This window comes from Penaeus monodon, chromosome 6 (assembly GCF_015228065.2).
Source record: "Penaeus monodon isolate SGIC_2016 chromosome 6, NSTDA_Pmon_1, whole genome shotgun sequence".
Lineage (NCBI taxonomy): Eukaryota > Metazoa > Arthropoda > Malacostraca > Decapoda > Penaeidae > Penaeus > Penaeus monodon.
The window spans coordinates 18488131-18493130 of record NC_051391.1 but is presented as its reverse complement, the minus strand read 5'-3'; the positions used below and the strand labels follow the sequence as shown (position 1 = coordinate 18493130).

The 5000-nt window shown below is 30.8% G+C and overlaps 1 pseudogene; it reads right to left on the bottom strand.

The window, feature by feature from the left end:
- The window catches only part of LOC119573903, a 23995-nt pseudogene that overhangs the window by 17381 nt on the left and 1614 nt on the right, over positions 1–5000 (bottom strand).

Genomic DNA, 5000 nt, shown 5'->3' with positions numbered 1-5000 from the left:
GAATGACTGTGTACAAATCATAATATATATATTTGTTTTAAGAAGACCATCCTAAGTGGGGAAGAGATCTGGTTTGCAAATATCAAAGTTGAGTTAAGGTTGGTCTTGATTACCTACATATCTAAAAATTATATTAAGTACAAAATAATATTAAGTACCATTAATAACTAACTATCAAACTGTCCAGCAAATCTGGCCTCTTTTGGGGGCAAGAAATTTTGATTAAAATGACATAAAATTGATTAAATCTTACTGATATCTTTTTAAATTCTATATGATGTACATATCAACATTGAACATTTACTTCTGCCAAGTTTTGGAGGATGCTGTAACAGAGAGGAAAAAATGCCTAAAAATAGAATTGGAATATTTATATATATTCTTTGTCTATGTTCCAATCTATTTTGGGAAATATTTGTTTTTCTCTTTTTCGTGTGGTATTTACTACTCTGTTTTGATATCTGTAAAAACTCTCTAAAAAAATCAATATTAATAACCATACATAGAAAAAAATCTCTAGAGGGGATTTTTAGCCCAAATGCAGTTTGGTCTCCATAAGGTTTTTAGCAAGTTACTTTCATGAAGTTTTTGTTTTCTATATATCACAATTACAAACTTTGGAAGTGATAGAAAAATAACTAGCAATACTGATAATCTTCAATCATAGTTTTCTCAGAATCATTTTCTTTTTAATTTGCTGCATAAGGATCTTACTGAATTAAAAATCTGATTATCCATTTGGATTGATACTATGTACATTCTATGACAGGAATTTTTAAAGTTTGATTCTATTCATTTCTAGAATATAATGATTCACAAAACAATTTTTTTTTTTTTTTTTTTTTTTTTTTTCAAAGAAAACTACAGCAAATTCCTCAAATTACCAGCAAAGTTGTGTGCACCATTTATAAAATTTTATATATAACATTCCTGATTTTCTTTGATATGTGACATGATTAGTGCTATTTCTGCAACAGTGAGGAGATGCAAAAATGGGAGAGGAGGCTTTCACCCACAAAGGAAATACCAAAATATAACATGATATTTAGAAACATACAATTTATGAAGATGAAGCAAATCTGTCAGATGGAATTGTTTTTATGCAATTCTAATGATTTTACCCATTAGAGGACAGTCTCTTTATCATAATGTACATATTTTTCTCCTAGAAAGTGCAGGTATCTATCTATTAATCAAAATTGCAAGAAAATATAAATTCTATCCACAATCAAGACTGATTCTGGGTAGGTATCATCAACTTCAGCACACTACAGAGAAGCATATAATTTCTAGTGGGTGTATTTTGGCTTTAACCTAGGACATATTCTGACAGCATTTACATTTCTCTATGTATATGGTAGCCATCTTCATATGAAAGCCTGTTTCATGAGTAAGCATATCACATAAATCGTTCTTGTACATGCAGCCATGAAAAATTAGTGCCTGTTGCATCATGATGCTTAATTTACTTTTCTGATGAACTATATAAAACTGACTCTATCATTGTGTTTACTTTATTTCATCCTGAGGAGAAATGCACCTCAATGGAGGACTGACAATTATAAATCATATGCAGTTCTGTAACTCATTTAGGTAATTAGTTATCTTATTGCAATGACATAGAAAGAGAGTATTCATATACAGGTAAGATATTTTGCCAAGAGACTGATTATAATATTTCACAAAAAATATTTTGCTTTCTACATTCAACATGCCCCTACCTCATACTGCCTGCCATATATATTTTTTTAACTCTACCACTAAATATATATGTATGCATGTGTGTGCATGTGTGTGTGTGTGTGTGTGTCTGTGTGTGTGTGTGTTTGTGTGTTTGTGTGTGTGTGTTTGTGTGTGTGTGTGTGTTTGTGTGTGTGTGTGTTTGTGTGTGTGTGTGTGTGTGTTTGTGTTGTGTGTGTATATGTTTGTGTTTGTGTGTGTATATGTTTGTGTTTGTGTGTGTATATGTTTTGTTTTTGTGTTTGTGTTTGTGTGTGTATTGGTGTGTGTTGTGTGTGTGTGTATTGTGTGTGTGTTGTGTGTGTTTGTTTGTGTTGTGTGTGTGTGCATGCGTGGTGGTGTCGTGTGAGATGTGGATGTGGAGTGCTGTATGTGAGTGCGTGCGTGCGTGCGTGCGTGATGCGTGGTGCGTGCGTGCGTGGCGGGTGCGTGCGTGCGTGCGTGCGTGCGTGCGTGCGTGCGTGTGCGTGCGTGCGTGCGTGCGTTGCGTGGTGGTGGTGGTGACGTGCTGTGTGTAGGTGGGTGGGTGGGGGTTGGCGAGGTGGGTGGGGGGGTGTGTGTGTGTGTGTGTGGTGTGGGTGTGTAGTGTGGTGGGTGGGTGAGTGAGTGAGTGAGTGAGTGAGTGAGTGAGTGAGTGAGTGAGTGAGTGAGTGAGTGAGTGAGCTAGTGACTGAATGAATGAGTATGTGCATGTTAGTGTGTTACTTTTGTTTCCAGTTTCACTAATAATAACTTACTGAAAACACCAGCATGTTCCACATCAGCCCCTAAATCAAGTAAGGCCTGAACAGCCTCTTTATGGCCCCACAGAGATGCTCGATGTAGAGGTGTCCATCCTCCATATGCTTCCGCCTCAGTGTTAGCACCAGCACGAACCAAAATCTTTATTATTTCTACATGTCCATGGTAACCGGCATCATGAAGAGGAAGCCAACCTGAAGGAATCAGAATGTTGCATATATATATACATATATATATATACATATATATATATATACATATATATATATATATATATAATATATATATATTATAATAATATATATATATATAATATAATAATATATATATATATATAATATTATATATATATATATAATATATATATAATATTATATATATATTATTATATATATATTATTATATATATATATAATATATATAATATATATTATATATAATATATATTATATATATATATTAGTATATTATTATATATATTATATAATATATTATATATTATTATTTATATATATTATATATATATATAATTTATTTATATAATATAATATTATATATATGCAACACAAATAAATCTGCAAAACTATAGCCTATATATCTATTTGGATTTATCTCTAAACAAATAGAATAATAATTTTAAAATCTCGACTTGATAGAATAACAGGAAAATGTTGCCTGGATCAAAAAAGCTGGAAAAAATAGGCTATGACAGAAAGGAATAGAAATGCAAAGTTAAATCATGGAAAATTTCTAAGCTATTTACTTTATCTAATTACTGAAGATTACCTTTTTGCAGGATAGCAACAACAATCTGGAATGTTTAAGATACTAAGAGGATAAATATGTATGATAATAAAGTCACTCATTAAATATCTGCAACAAACTACATTTTATAGGACAATGAAGCACATGCTATAGCTGCAAAAAGCAACAGAAAGTAAACTTCTGCCTATATTTGTAAATTCATTGTACTTAATTCCTTTAGAATACAATAACTGTAAAAGAATAAGGAGTGTACCATAAAAGAAAACTATATTTGAAGAGTCATATTAAAGAGAACTTTCAAAGGTATTACCATCCTTGTCTGGAGCCTCTATATCTGCACCCTCCTCTAAAAGCAAAGACACTACTGCTGTATGGCCAGCACGAACAGCCAGATGTAATGGACGGGTTCCTGAGAGTTAAGTTTTTATATTATGACAAGTCTCTTTTATCCAGGGCATCATTAATACTAACAACAATGAGAATGATAAGCAACTGCAACAACTTTACTAAAAATAATATCAATAACATTAATCATATCAATAATTATTAATAACATGCTTATAGAAATCAATATTGATCATAACAATAATAATAATGATTTTAACAATATTATTAATAAAAATAACAACAACAACAACAACAATAATAACAATAAAAATAATATTACCATTATTATCATCATTATTTGTATTATCAACATCCTCATCATCATTATCATCATCATCATCATCCTTTTTTTTATTATCGCTATCATTATTATTACCATTTATTGCTACTATAACATGATATTATTATCATTACTATTATTACTAGCATTTTTATTATTATTATCATTATTAGCATTATTACTTTTATTATTGTTGTTATTACTATTATCATTATTATCATTATTATTATTATCATCATTAACATCATTACTATAACCATTATCATTATAATTTATACAAGCAAATGAAAAGAATTATAGATATATAATGTAAAACACAATTTTTCTTTAAATATCAATTTACATTTCTCTAAACAAGATTAATCTTTACCATTGTCATTCTGACTAATAGCCTCTATGTCAGCTTTTGCATAGAGTAATTTTCTAACAACTTCAATATTTCCAGCAGCAGCTCCTTCATGTAGGGGAGTGCGACTACTGTTTCCAGTGTCATTCACAGAAACTCCTGCTTCTATCAGTGGGAAGATAAGATGATGATGACCACAAATAGCTGCTAATGTGAGGAGAGTTCCTCCACCTGCATCTTTATCCCCGTCTGGAAGGATAACCTTTGGGTTGCCTCCATTCTTTATAGCTTCTAAGAGAGAGAGTTCTTCCCCATCACGGACATATATAATCTGAGAAGTAAGTATTGGTATCACTACATCAATCATCATCAACATTAATATACAATAAAATGAACCATGTTCATGTTGACAAAGGTATAAAAGGTATGAATGAGAATGATTATCTTCATAATACGAAATATGTATTTGACCGGTTTTGATTATTTCAGACGAAGATATAATTGAACACGGTCAAATACATCTCATGTTGTGAAGATACTAATTCTCATTCATACCTTTTATATAATACAATACAATATGAATACTTTACCTAATTATAGTTATAACTTTTGTACAAAATAATATATATATTATTTTTCGATGAAAAAAATTTACTTTTTCCATTAACTCCTTTATGAAAACTTACCATCTGCTGCGTGATATCCATTGAAGTGTTCTTTCCCTCTCTTAATCATCAGAAG